Source organism: Talpa europaea, assembly GCF_964194135.1.
Source record: "Talpa europaea genome assembly, chromosome: 5".
Classification (NCBI taxonomy): domain Eukaryota; kingdom Metazoa; phylum Chordata; class Mammalia; order Eulipotyphla; family Talpidae; genus Talpa; species Talpa europaea.
The window spans coordinates 5437800-5453733 of NC_140071.1; positions in this window are offsets into that span (position 1 = coordinate 5437800).

Genomic DNA, 15934 nt, shown 5'->3' on the forward strand with positions numbered 1-15934 from the left:
CTTCTTTTCATTTATATTCAAATGTTTGTCATCCTCTGGCAGTCTGTCTTGCGATGTCTGTGTTTTGTGACCCATGACGATAGCATGTTTTTCAAGCTGTGTTCTGGCACATTCTTGGAAAATGCCCACCATGTGCGGGCTTGTAATTCCTGAACCACTTTCTTAACCAGACAGTCAGCTCTGGGAGAAGATTCAGTCCATTCCAGGCAACTACATTCTTAGGAGTGATGCCAATGGGATGAGAGTTGGCTTGCTTATCAAAGACAGAATGCTGGAGGATTCATGTAGGATGAAGCATTCATAAAACCCTACCTTTGCCAGGCACTGTGCCTGGGCCAGACTCAGAGATTTAAATGAAGATAAAGTAGAGAAGCCACCAGGAATGGGGCTGGTCCCAGACACTTGAAACTAACACCTTGGGTTCAAACCCCAATGCCCACCAGCTGTGTGACCTTACATGAGATCCTTAACTTCTCTGTTTCTTAGTTTTCCTGTCTATAACATGCAGATGACAACATGTCTATCTCAGAAGAAGGTGGAAAGTAATGCCCTAGTACCTAAGAACACATAGAATAATGCCCGGGACACAGCAACATTAGTAAAGGTTAGCTATTATGGCCATTATTTTATATGAATTCTAATATAGGGAGCTGCTCAAAAGTGACTCTGCAAAGTGGAAATAAGAAGCCCAAAGGCACTTAATCAATGTGGGAGGGGCAGGAGGATGGGGTTGGGGAGCTGAGGGAGGGGCAGGAGGATGGGGTTGGGGAGCTCAGGGAGGAGCAGGAGGATGGGGTTGGGGGGCTGTGGGAGGATGAGGTTGGGGGGCTGTGGAGGAGGCATTGTCCCAGAAGGAGGTTTTCTTACTATTTTTCATTTAAAGAGCGGAAAGAGGAATGACCCTGTCCTCCAAATCACACACATTGCTGGAAACCAATATTACCTCACTAAAGAAAAATAAAATAGAGGAAAGGCTTGTTTAAATACTGCTGAGCAGAAGACAGTAAATAGGATAAAATGTCTTGAAATTTACCTAATTCACTTACTCCATTTAGTAAGGCTCTGAAGAGACCGAGGAGAGAGTCTCAGGAGTCCGTGGCTTTGTGTTCATTCCAAAATAAATCCCAGCTGTCCCTCTACCTGTCACCTCTCTGGGGTGGTTAAGCATCCTTGGGGACAGCTGCCCCAAGTCAACCTTCAGGCGAGAACCACACTAACAACACTTCCCTGGCGCATCCCTGGCCAGAGTGCCCCAAGCAGATGTGGGTAAACCCACTTAAAGAGTAGGTGATTTTTAGTATTTCTTGAATACTGAGATTACTAGGACTTGGCGTGAGGCATAGAGGTCATACCACGTTATCTGGTGGCCTCATTGTCCCCCAGACTTAGCAGTGACTCAGCAACATCCTGTTCTAACTCAAACCTTCAGCTGCTACCAAGAGGCGACTGTCCTGCCACTGTCCTGCCTGCTGCCTGTGGCCCCACAGGCCTGGATGTGAAGACAAGCTCCCTCTCTTAACCCAGGCTTCCCAATCAGCAAAGCTGAAGTCCCCCAAAGCAGCAGAACCCCCTATGCGGGGCTTGTCAGGGAGGCTGTGTATCTTGCATCCAAAAGCTTTCAGGATTTGGCGAAGAGCAGCTAACAAAGCCCTGCCAAATAGATATTTTTAGGACCTTGCTTTTTTCATACATAAGAATGATTTTATTAGGATTGAAATTGTACATAATTCTACTTTAATACAGTTCTTTTCTTAAACTCCAGCAGACTCATGGTCCTCACCCAGCCTAATAGCACATGGCTGACAGACAACCAAGGCACCAAAGCCAGGTCCAGCATACAAAATGGGTCTCAGACACGTCCTGCAGATCAATGAGGAGAGCTATGGCCCCTGGAAGATGGGCAAGAAGCTGAAGTGGCCCTTCACGTAGCTATCCAGTCAGTCATAAATATGGGGGCATCAGGAAACATAAAGCGAATCCACCAGGAGCTACCCCCACCTCCAGACTGGCCAAACCACGGGGCAGGATGGACAGGCAGGGCGGCTCGTCTTGGGATTCACTATCAGATTCTTCCGTGGTCCTTTCTTGCAACAGTGAGTCTTGAATGAGCTGGAGTTGAGAGTCCAAATTCAGTCTAGGATGGACTTCATGGTTTACTTTGGTTGGGGTTTGTCCAATGAATCTGTGCAAGTCTGAGCTCAACTGTCTTTTGTTAATTGTAGTATTTTTTACACTGAGGTAACCCTGTTGGTTCACAGCGCTGTGGGTGATTTAAGGCTATGGGATCGCACCTCTTCTTAGGTATGTTATCACACGGCACCGACCTCTAAAGCCCCAGTCATCCCCCACCATAGTCCATGGGGTCCCCTGGGTCCCCACAACCACCCTCCTCCTCTGGTAACCTTGTTCTATTGAAAATTTGATTTTTCTGTTTCAAATCTTAATTCCTCCTTCACAGTCTGGCTGCCAGCAGGGCAAATGTTATCTTTATTGCCATGTATTTATATACTACATAGAAATTAAATTTATACTTACAAATTCATTGAGTTCTGCTTCTGTATGCAATCTTTTGACCTTTACTATATTTCATTATTCACTAAATTCTGTTCTCAAAGAAGCCTGTGGATCAGCTATTACAATCTATTTATTGCAAGTAGAAAATCTGAGTTCCCTAAATATTGGAAATTTCCATGTCAGAGCAGCACAACTGAGTGAGTCTGGAATCATAGGTTCCAAAAAAAAAAAAAAAATCCTCTGAAAACAAAAGATTCTCCACAGTCCTGTTGTGCTTCTCTTTGTCTCCCCTGACGTGGTCACCTCCCCCAAGGCATGGCTGTCCTGTCTTGGGTGGATACCCAGGTGTGTGGAAACACACCCTCCTCTGGCTGTGGCTGCCCTAGGAGTGTTTGCATTTTCCCTGAGAATCCAGCTCTCCATCCCATCCTGAGGCCTACCCTGCCTTCTCGCAGGACACCCCTCGATCTATTGCTGCCTTTCCAACCCCTTCCTTGGTCTCCTCATGGAAGAACTAGAAGGAAAGCGCCTTTCACCTTAGCTTAGCTTTCTCCATATTGTCTGTATTTCCCACTTACAATCTATATTTTTCAAAGTGATGCCATAAGGGTGCTGTGCTGCTTATTTCAGAGACTTTCTAGTTGAAATTTTGCCATCTGGGCCTCTTCAGCAATGACAGATACAAGCCCACCTATAAAAGTATTTTGATGACACTATAATATGTTCTTTTAGTGGTACCCCAATACACAAGATCCCCTATTTTATTGTGATTTCTGAAATAATGGGCTGTTTTGGGTTTTCTATGTTTTGGGTTTCTATTTGAGAATGAATTTTTTACTACATGGGGGAAAAAGAGGAGAAAGCACCTTTTTTTGAATCAAGAAATCTTTTTCTTTGGTTTTCTTTCTTTTTCTTTCTTAATTGTAAATATATTTAAATAACATCTTGCACTGTATAAAGTTATAATTTACCTAAAAGTGGTTATTTAGAAACCCCCGTGATTATTTTTAAGATTACTTTGCTGACACCTGCTGGATAGGAATCTTTCACACAAACACACTTCACATGGAAGGCAATAAGTATTCCCGATTCTAAATATGATATATGAAATCTCTTTTAAGAATAAAATTAATTAACTAATTTGATTAACTTTTAATTTCCTTGTGTGATTAAATGATTTTTTTCTTTGTTTCCTTTTCTTTCTGTCTTCCTGTTTTTGTGGGCAGGTAATTTATAAAGGTCAAACATTTCGAATTTTTCAACCTAGAAGGAAAAAGTATCACTTTTCTTTAATGCCATTATAAATTGAATAAAATCTATTTCTACTTAACAAGCTCTATCTAAGTTGTCATATTCCTGCTGGTAGATCTCACAGCTTTACAGAACTGATAAGGTGGAAAAAAATATGTAAATTAATCATTTAGTTTCCAATGAGAAGTTAATGTACTCCCTTCAGTCATTACGATCCTTTTAATCCCAACCAAGCAATTATGAGCATGGGGAATTCCAAAATAAATAAGACTTATATTTAATATTTAACAAGCGGGAATAAAGCTGTAACAGTTAGAGCTATAATTTTAAGACTTTAATAAATGGACAGCTATGATTGGAAACTAAAATTTATTTAGATTAAACTTTTAATTTTCATATTGTACAGAAAGTAGGGGTGACCCCAAGAACTAGAATGTCAAGAAATGTCCGATTGTGCCTCAAACCCAGAACTTAAATTGTAGACCTGTGCTTCATGCCATTTCCACTGTGTCATTAGCCCTTAAATGTTGACTAATTATTTATTCCATAATAGCAACTATTTGTACTATACTATGGATTAAGATAATTCCTTACCTCAACTCATTGGTGCAGCAGATGCTAATCATGGATTATGTAATCTGGTAACAAGTTAGAGGGATGAAAGTATTTGTGATCTATTGATGCATAATCAGTAACCACACACTTAGCAGCCTAAGCAATAATATTTATTATTTAGAATTTCTATACAGAGTTATCCATAGATCCTATGGGTCAGGGATCTATAGCTATAGCTGGGTCCGCCACCTCAGGATCTCAAAAGAATTAAAATGAAGATCTTGGCTGGGGCTCTGGTCTCAGCAGCTTAACTGGGAAAGAAGCCATTTCCAAGCTCTCTGCGGGTGTTGCTAGGACTCATTTCCTCGCAGCTGCAGGACAGAGGGTGTCCTTCCCTTAATGCTAGGGGACAGACACCACCCGCAGTTCCCAGGGACAGGCTGGAGTTCCCTGCAGCTGAGCTTTGCCCACATGTGCAAAAGCCAGCAATGGAGAGAGTCCAGGAAGACAGTGCCACATTTTACATTACATCACCCCAGAATGGTATGTGTGCAATTGCAAAAATCCTGTCACCTTGACTACTTTACATTGGCTAGAATTAAGTCACAGATCCCACCCACACTCTAGAAAACACAAGAAGGAGAGGACCGGGGAGCCCCATAGGTTCTGTTCCCCAAAAAGGAGATCCCCTAATACCTCTTACATCCATCTCCATATCCAAATGGCACTCAAACACATAAAAGTGCCCATGTATATAATTTTACCTTGACAACATTGATGAGCATATGTTTTGTTTTCTATAAAAAAACCTCCATGGTGCAGGAGCTGGAGGGAGGGACCCCAGAGTGAAGCAAAGCAACCATCCCAACCTATAGGTACGGTCCTGACACTCAGAGGTTTATGAATGCTGTTCAAGGGAAGGTGATAGATGTGAGAGAAGAAAGCTTATTTTGAAACAGCTACAAATAGGCAGAAATAATGACATAAATCCATGTGCATGAGCACTACAAACACAAAACTATTTTTAAGTTTTAAAGCTAATTCTTCCATAGGGAACATAGTCAAAGCATTTATTGCTGAGAGTGTACCACATTTTTCAACACCTATTTCAACTTTATTGATTATATTTTAAAAGAGCATACATTTGAGAACCTGCTACTATTAGCCAGGCACTTACAGTTTTGTCAACTTATCTGCCCTCCATTAAATCTTGGAATTCATGGACTTGGATTTGAGTAGCATAATAGATAACACTAAAACAGATGTCAGGAATGTTTTATTAACATATATGAGCAATACTAAGTTGTTGCTGCTACTGAGAGAGTTTGGCTATGGCAATATGTGAGGGTAATTTGGGGCCTTTAAAGATGAGTTACAGCTAATCAAGCACTCAACAATGTTATACTGCCAGGTTGATAATGGATAACCAGTAGATCTAATTTAGTCTTCAAAATAACCTTGCAAGTCATAGTATTACCCTTACTTCGTAGATGAGAAAACCAGTGCTTAGAAGTTGGGCAACTAGCCCAAGGTCAAGCAGATAAGGAGTGTTCTGACTTCATGTCTAGTGCTATTTCTGTCACAGAATGGTTACCCGATAGTCTTATTTTAACATACCATGTCTTAAAATATATAAAGGAAATTATCTTTGCTCCCAACCGATATCATTTGTTGGAGCTGACCAAAACACGTGTCTATTTTAAGTTGACTGAAGAGTGTGTGTGTGTGCTTCAGTTATTTTTTTTAATACCCTATGGATAAAGAATGTATAAAAAAAAAACCTTGGTTATCTCAGTGCTGCCTGGACAGTGGTCTGCAGAGAGGGGAGATCTGAAGTTGAGTTCTTAGGCTGCTAAGACCCACAGATTCCTCTGGGGACATCAGTGTCAACCTCAGGGCTACCTAGAAAAGCTGTGAAGCTTTGATGACATCAGTACTCTATAGCAATTATGGGGCCATCAAGCCCCCTTCTGCCCTGTGTGTATATATGTAAAACTTCGTAATTCAAAAACAATGTCAGTTTTAAAAAGTTGAATTCTTTAATAAATAATTTTTGGAAATTCCCCATTTAAAACAAGATTCAAGTGATAACATCTAATTCACCAAAAAAATTCTTATTGCATTAAATCCTATTGTAAAAACATAAAATGTATTATTTAAAATTATTTATTTGTACTGGGAAAAGATATCCCAAGATTCTTAGTTTATCACCCAGATAATCACATACACACGCACACCTCTGCAGACCACTGTACAGGCAGCACTGAGATAACCAAGGAAGTTCTTATTTATACATTCTTTATCCAGAGAATATTAAAAAAATTAACCATGAAGCACACACTCACTCTTCAGTCAACTTAAAATAGACACTTGTTTTGGTCAACTCCAACAAAGGAAATGAAAGATAATGGTGTTGGAAAACATGGATAGCCTCATGCCAAAAAAAAAAAAAGAAAGAAAGAAACTAGATCAATGCTTAACTCCATATACAAAAATTAATTCAAAATGGATTAAAGATTTATATATAAGAACTTAAACCATAAAATATGTGAAAGAAAATATAGGGGATACACTACCAGACATCAACTACAAAAATTTATTTGGGATAAATCCCCAATAGCAACAGAAACTAAAGCAAAAATAAATGAGTGGAACTACATCAAACTAAAAGGTTTTTGTACCTCAAAATAAACCATCACTATAACGAAAAGGCAACCTACACACTGAGAAAAGATATTTGCATATCATATATCTGACAGAGGACTAATCTCCAAAATATATAAAGTGCTTTTATAATCCAACAACAACAGAAAACAGATAACCCAATTTAAAATTGGGCTAAAGACCTAAACAGACACTTTTCTAAAGATATTCGGGAGTCTACAGGGACAGGAAAAAATGTTGATCATCACTTAGCAAGGAAATGCAAACCAAAATGATATATCATCTCATCCCTGTAAGAATGCCCTAATCAAAAAGAATGGAAATAACACATGTTGGCAAGGATGTGGAAAAAAGAGAGTTCTCATCCATTGTTGGGAATACAAGTTGGTGATGCCTTTATGGAAAACAATAGGAGATACCATAAAAAATATAAAAATGGAAATCCCATATAATCCAACAATACCTCTGCTAGGTATTTATTTACCCAAAGAATATGAAAACAGGAATACAAAAAGACATATTCTCCTATAGTATAGCAGCACTGCCCATAATTACCAAGTCCTGGAATAAACCTAAGTGCCCATGGACAGATGACTAGATAAGAAATTATGGAATACATCCTCAATGGAATACTACTCAGCTATTAAAAAATGATGAAATAGCATCTTTTGAGATAAAATGGGTGGAGCTTGAGGTGATGATGTGGACTGAATTGTCCAAAGTGAAAAATATCAGATAGTTACTTATCTGTGGAATATAAATAACCAAAACACACATCCTGGAAAAACAATTCTTAAGCTTTGTGAAAATTCACTAATTACCAGAGAGGACGGGGAAGAGAATAGGACATTGGCAAGGGAGGTTTGGTGGAGGGTGGGGGAAGCATGTGCATATATGGAGGAGTGAAAATATAACCCTAAAGTTGTATAGACATGTAAATGACTGAAAAATTATTTTTAAAAAAAGATTTAAAAAAAGGCAACTCGAGTGTGTGTGTTTTTTGTTCTTCTGTATCCTACTCTAGAGTTTAGCAAAGAATCCTCATTTCCCTTTATCACTCTCTGTTGAAATTCATGGAGATTAAAGGAACCTTAAGGGTAATGAGAAGGATGTGATTTATTGTTATTCAGGAAATTTTAATGATCAGAGAAGCCAAGAGCTTATGTTAGCATAAAGTGCGTAACATCACATTCTGTATTTACCAAAATGGATGCACAATTATGTCACCTAATTTATACTTAATCCATTGTTGGAATAATTTATTTATGAAAATTAACTTGAATAACATTGCAATCAGTGGGAGAACTGGGATGGGGGAAGCATAAATAGCATAAATAAATAATGAAGTAAAATAAATAAAGGAACAGGGCTATGGTTCACACTTAGAAACAAGTTAGAGCTGCGCGTTCTCCCCTCACAGTGCTGATGTCGCCGAGATATGGAATGGGCCCAGGGATTTCAGAGAATAGCTTCATTTTATACCACCAACCCCTGTCTTCCTCCATGCTCTACCCACATCTTATCCCTGCTTTTCCTGGTATTTGTGAAAGTTTCTATCCTTTCTGGTCACTTTTCACTCTTTAGAACACCTTCACACAGGTAGCTGTGAGGGCACTTAGTTTCCACTCCTCATATACCCAAGTGGAAGACAGTCCACTGGTGGAAGCTCTCCCATCTCTCTCTGCCTCCTTCACTACTTTCTGAGCAGGACTTGCGTGACGCAGCTGTGATGGGTGGGAGAGTTAATTCTGGAGCAACGTGGATCACAACAGAAGCTTCCCTCTCCAACCTTATCTGTAAAAAAGTTGAAACAATGATGCTCCTCTGCCCAAGTGCTGAATCAGTGGAGTCAGACAAGTCAAGTAAGGAAGAGATCATTTAAGTGTTGTTTCCTGGAATCCCAATGAAAATAAGGATGCACTTTCAGTGATTAGAGATATGGTACAGTACTATACTTAATTCATGAAGACCTGACCCATGGCCTCCAGCAGAGAAAAGAGCATTGTCCATTTGCTCACTCTTCTCTTCCCTCTGTCACTAGGCAATGCCCTTTATTCCTGATCTCTGAGATGGAATAAAGATACCCTGCCTCACAGCCTAAGGTTCCCTTGAACTTACAAGCTGCCTCCTTGGGTAGTTTCTTTCAAGATGTCTTCAGCCCAGTCACCCTTCCTGAGAGGCAAGATGGTGGCAAGACTAGTGTTTAAATCCAAGTCTTACTGTCCACATGGCCTTGAGCAAGCCTCAGTGCCCCATGGATAACATGGAAAAGCTAAAATACAGCAGCATGTGGTTGTTTAAAGAGTCAACGTGGTGTTGTAAACATAAAGTGTTTCTTACAGCATCTGACATCTACTAAGTGACATGTAAGAGTTAGTCAAGGATTAAGATGCCAAGATTAAGATGCCTCTTTGTCATGGAGGCAATCCGTCTTTCCTGTCCTTTCTCTTGATGCTTTTTTCCCTTGCCTGGGCTCAAAAGCAGGCCCTCACTATTATAACTAGGCTGACACCCCCTTTTTCTCAGGGGCTGTTCCCCTTAAAGTCTTGCTTCCACGTACGTAGGCCGGGTGGAGCATAGTTTCAAAGCACCAGTTTAGCTATCCCTTAGCTACTCTGAGATGACAGTGTCTGGCTACTGGCTTTATGATGTGAAATACAATTTTTAACTGAGGAACACAGCCAATATTCAGACAGCAGCTAAGCAATTATTTATGGGGAGCCTTCACTATGTCCAGCAGAATCTTACACAGTAACTGAATAAAAGGAAGCTTCCATCAATATGAATCAGTTCTGGTTAAACCACACCTGATTAGGAAGACAGAGTGTGAAACAACCAGCTACAGGGGGAGCAGGTTTCTGTCCACCTGCCTCCTGTCTCACCTCAGCAGCCCTATACTCACCCCCTCTGACCTCACTGCACTGCTAGCTTCACCCTCACAGTCCACCCCTTTGCCTCCATGCAGCTTCTCCTCATGCAACTCTGTTTCATCCCCTCGATGAAGCCTTATGTTGTTTCCCAGAGAGCCAGTGGGCCCCACAGCCCCTGCTTCACCCATCACTTAGCCTTCCACAGTGGCCATGGGTTATTCCCTCCTCCTTCTCTGGAAGTTGGAAGGGAAATCACTCAGAATCCCTCTTCCTGTCTTAACCCCAGCACTCAGCACAGTCCCTGGCTCATATTAGCCATTTAGAGTTTTAGTAGATAAGCAACACAAGATAATACATCTTGGAATAAAATTTCCTTTCAGTGAGCCATCCCCATCGGGACCTGCTCTTCTTGCCATTTCAAATATCTTCAAAAATCATGGGAGGTGGGCCTCCCTAGTGCCCTAGGGGTTAAGTCTCACCACCATCATTGCTGAGTTCAATCCCCAGCCAGGGAGCTACCCACATGGCGCAGCAGACCTCTCCTGTCTCAACCGCTGCTCCCCTCAGCAGTGGATTTCAGTAGATCTGCCTGTTCTGTTCCCCACTCTGTCTCTGGTGAATCCTCTCACTCCCCGCTCCCACACCTCTGGCCTATGCAAAAATAAAATAAATCATGTGAGGTGAACTCTCATCTCAAAGATGCACACTTTTCAATAAAGAGTTTGCAAATTTTAGATCTGAGGAAATCTGTAAACAGTACCACAATGATGCAGATGGTGAGGGAGGTGAGTTGACCCAGACCCTTCTCTGATGAGAGAAGGTCAGAACTGAGCGTTCCTATTGGGATGACATGTACATCAGCTGTCCTCTTCCCTCCCTCACACTGTAACAACTTTTCCTGTGGAAGAAACACTACCTCATATCACCCTTTGCCTTGGAATAGCTATTTTTCATATAGTTAACAAGCAACCTGTGGCTGAGCCTCAGCCAAGCAAAACCTCTGCTGAGAAGTAACAGCGCAGACCCCAACCTGGTCACACTAAAGGTCAAGGAAGAACTGATGGAGACTGTGTTTGTGTAAGCAGAAGTGCAGGGTGGGCTGCCACAGATGAGATTAATGCAGGAGATACTGAGCTGAACCCCAGGCACCTGGAGGAGTAGGTGGTGACGCCATTCATGGACTTGCATGAAGAACCCCAGGAGAGTCAGCTATTCTGAACCCTGATGATTTCACATATAAAAGGCAGACGATGTGTTTACCCCACAATGTTCATCTGGTGCAGTGATGAGACCTCTCTAAGCCAACTTGGTAAATATAGGAAAATACTGTCACCTCCCACACTTATAAAATGGGGCTACAGTAAAATGTTTACAAACAGAGATTGATATTCTTTATGAGTATTTGTTTTACCAGTATTTCTGTTGTTCGTAAACATGATGTGGAAAATTCATGATCATCATTTCAAATTGACAGTTTGAACCAAAAATAATTTGGGACACTCAGATAGAGGAGGTTGAGGGGCCACTCCTGCTCCCTAAAAGCGTCACACCTGAGAAATATCACTTCCTGAGAAATTATTCATATAGATCAGTAAACATAAAGTTATTAAGCGCCCTTCTAACCCCTTGCTCAGCCTGTAAACAAGTCTCACTGGCCTGCAAAGCCTGTCTGTTTATCAGTTTTTTCCATCAATGCAAATGAGCAAGAGGCAGATGGCAGGGGTTATATTCGTGTTCTGGTTCTAATTGGCACATTTTTAATTTTCTGCAAAATAAAAGTCATTTCATTAACCACTACTCAAGCAACTGACTGATGCTTTCAGCAGGTCCACAGAATTTATCCAGGATGTTGTTATACAGAAATGCTGCTTTTACAGCGCCCCCTAGGGTTGACACTGAGGGACTGACTTGGAGAAACAAAAAAAAAAAAAAACTTGGAAATGACCAGGGTTTCTGCAAAGCAGGTTTCCCAATGTTTCTGATGAATCAATAACCAATATTCGCTGTATGAAGAGGCAGGACGTCCTAGATGGTTAATGGTACCGTCTGGCAGACCTGGCGGATTCCAGCACCCATCCCTGCTAATTAAGTACCTTTGAGTAAATTTCCCAAACACGTCAAGTCTTAACAGTCTTCACCTGTGTAACAGGTGCCAGTAATAATTCCTACGTTGTAGAACAGCAATAAAGTTTAAATGAGTAAGTACTGAAAAGAGAGTCCTCAACCTATAATATTCAGACCAATCGGTAAGAATCTTGATAAAATTAAGTTTCTAATTGAGTCGCTGTTATATAAGGCCACAATTACAGATTTCTAACAGTCTCAGGTATTTTGATGCCTCTGGTTCTCAGGCCAACTTTTCAGTTGCAAAGATTTCAAGAAATTGCTTTGAGCAACTTTCATAAATATTCAGTAAATGTTAGCTTTGTTATAATGATGATGATTAAAGGTGCCAAGTCAAACTCAGCATGCTGGCCTCCTTAATGCTCTTGTAACCCCCAGGAACAGTGGTTTTCATGAAAAGTTTGGATGCAGTTCAATTAAAATAACACTGGTGCGGTAGACCAAATAATGGGCACCCAAATACACCTAATACTTGGAGCCTGGAAAATAAGGAAAGACGGTCTTTGCAGATGAGATATGAGATTATAGTTAGGGTTTTGCGATATCCTGAATTATCCAGGTGGACCCTAAATGCCATGGCTAGTGATCTTGTAAGAAAATGACAGAGGCGAGATACCCGAACAGAAGACAATGTGAAGAAAGAGGCAGAGCTAAGAGGTGGGTGCCCAGAAGCAAGGAAAGTCAACAGTTATCAGAAACTAGAAGAAGCAAAAAAAAAAAAAAAAGATCCTCCCTGGAGCTTCCGAGGGAGTCCCAGGCCTGCTGGCACCTTGTAAGGAGAAAAAAGTGATTTTACTTGTAAGGAGAAAAAAAGTGATTCTAAGTTGCTAGCTGGGCATTTGACATCCTGCCAGCCTCTCACTGCCAATCTGGACACTGAGTAAAGGACCCAAGCTTAGGATTCCTGTTATTAAGTTCCTATTTTGCTTTTCCCAGGCACCTTTTAAAATAACCACTTGAGGACCTCCCCGGTGGTGCAAGGGGTTAAGACGCAACCTATGAAGCAATCCGCAGCCACGGCAGCCTGAGTTCAATCCCTGGCCAGGGAGCTACCCACACGGCACAGCAGACCTCTCCAGTCTCGCCTACCACTCCCCTCGGCAGTGTATTTCAGTATAGATCCATCGGTTCTGTTCCCCACTCTATTTCTGGTGAATCCCTCTAACTCCCCCACCCTGCACTCTGGTCTACACCCCAGTTCTTGTATGCATAATGCATAAATAAAAATAAATTTTTTAAAAAGAAAACAAAAAAAACCCTGACAATCCTAAATTCTACACACAGCCAAAAAAAAAAAAAAAAAAAAAGATGAAATTAAGACTTTTGGGGACAACAAAAGCTGAAAAAGTGTCAGTGAAAATGTTCAAGAAATGTTTAAAAGAGTTCCTGGAGGGCCTCCCCTGGTGGCGCCAGTGGTTGAGCTCCGCACTACGAAGCTGTCCGCAGCCTCTGCAGCGCGGGTTCGATCCAGGCCGGCCAGGGAGATGCCCACATGGCACGGCAGACCTCTCCTGTCTCGCCTGCTGCTCCCCTAGCAGTGTGTTTCAGTCCTTCTGCCTGTTCTGTTTCCCGCTCTGTCTCTGGTGAATCCTCTCACCCTCCCGTGCATCTGGCCTGTGCCCCCGTTCTTGTCTAAAAATAAATAAAATCTTTTAAAAAAAAATTGTTTAAAAGACTTCCTGGAGCAAAGCAGTATGATGGCAGGTGCAGACTCAGACATGAAAAAAATGAAAGTGGAAAAAGGTAAACCTAAAAATGTTTCTCTTGTTTTTAATCACTAAAAGGTAGACAGTTACACTAAGATAAGGACAGTTACAGTGATTTACGAGACTTGTAAGCCATAAAAGTTTATAACAATGGTGGTAGAAAGGATGAGGGGGAAGGAGTATAAGATTCTTCTACATGAAGAGAGATAATTTGAAAGTGGGCTATGATAAGCACAAGTGTGTATTTTAAATCCTTTTCAAAGAAAAATTATACTAGATACTTGTTGGAAACAAGGAAGATTTTATTCGAGTCTATTGCAACAGCGGGAAGAGCTTGAACTCCCCTGCAACAAAATTTAACATTTTAAATTTTTCCTTTTCCATATACATTATTCTTCATTGAAGTAATGTTGGTTTACAACACTGTTCACACCTCTTCAGACGTGTGTTGAATGCTGAGGTGAGCTCATGGAAAACTACTGGAGGACATTAGGGAGGAGATTTATCAACGTGATTGGACCATCTGTGTTTGCTAATTGTTGTTTACTGTAGTTAGGCGCCCACCCTCTCCTGGAGACCGAGATAAAGGCCCTCAGCTTCCTCGCGATTACCCTCCAAGCAATGGCTCCCAGCTCGAAAGATTCTAATGTACAGCCAGGGTTAGGAAGCACTCGAACAGTCGAAGCCTTTTCATATAAACAAAAATAGTAGCTGTGATTGTAGCCCCCTAGCTGTAGCTTGTTCTACCGCCATCTCCTTTTGTCCTCTCAAATAGATATCTGGTCACCAGTTCATGAATAAAGTCAACACCTCACCGCCTGGACAGCACAGAGGAAGCACAGTCCCGCTGACAACTGGGGTTGTGAATATGAGCAGCAGACATGAGCATGAAATGACAAATGAGTGTGCAACTTCGTGCATTTAGGACATGCCATGCAGAGAGAAATCGTACTGGCTGAAGCTTTATCTTGGAACTGACTTATAAATATGCTCCTATCAAAGCAATAAAGGCAAAGGGACCTCAAGAAATCAGTTCTCCTTTAAATTACAAGACAGGACGGACCGGCATTGATGGAGATTGGACTGGGCTTACTACTGCAGGTGTAGCCATCCAAGGACAGGGCCCAGAATAGGACCGATCACTGTGGGCTCCACCCCTGTGCACGACCACAAGATGGCTCACGCTCAGAGAACAACAACAATGGGGTTTATTTAACAAACAGGGAAAATAAAGAGATTCTAAGGCCACAAGTGGCCCACTTTCTCACCTCAGACAGTGTGATGGTGTCCAGTCCAGAAGTCCCAAATAAGAAGCCACTCATCCAAGATGGCGCTGTCCCATCAACAAGGGCCCGGAGCACGTGGCACAGACCAGCAGCAGGTCCGGGTCCAACTCTCCACAGCTGGAGGTGCCCACAGGCTCCTGAGGTGCTGCTGCAGCAGGCCCAGCAGCGGTCTGAAGGTCGGGACTGGACGCTGGACCAGACAGAGGCAGGAACACTGGGACGTGGTGTCAGGCATTCAACAGCCTCAGAGTGCCAGTCACCCTCAACAGTGCTGGGCAGCACTTGCCAGTAGTGCTGGTCACCTGGTCACTAGGAGGCCATGGTGTCAAAAACACCAGCGTTCCAGCTCTCCATGAGTCATTGGCCTACCACAAAGAACAGCACTCTGGGACACCAGGCCTGGTCCTTTCAGAGGATGTCACAGGCAGGGCCGGAGGGCAGCGGCCTTTACCTTTGTGAAGGTCTTTGCTTCTCTTCTTCCTTCAGAGGTCAGGAACAGAGGCTTTCTCAAGCACAGGGTGAGGCCCAAGCTGGTGCCTGCCCCCAATTCGTGTACTCTTTCGGTGACTCCCCGCCCGCTACCACCACCAACACCTACAAGTCTGATTGGACTGCTTTCAATCCTATTGCTGATTGGACCATTTACTAATAGCTCATTGCCTGCAAATGATCACCCATTCCACACTCCAGGCACCAAATCCAGGGGCCTCTATTGCCTGCTGGAGGAGCCATAGCGTTGAGTTGGCCCCGTAGGGCCCCAGGGGCTGCATGCCCTGAGGTGGTATGGCAGATAACCTGGCTGTCCCCATCACTCCTGGCCTCTGCCTGCAGCCTGAGCCCGAGTGGGGCCGCTGGTGGCAGGCACTAAAATGGCCACCCCACCCCCCGCTGCTTGCACTGCCCACAAGCAGTGCTCTGGGGCCAAGTGCCAGAGCCCCAGCTTCAGAAGGCCTCCATCTATCTG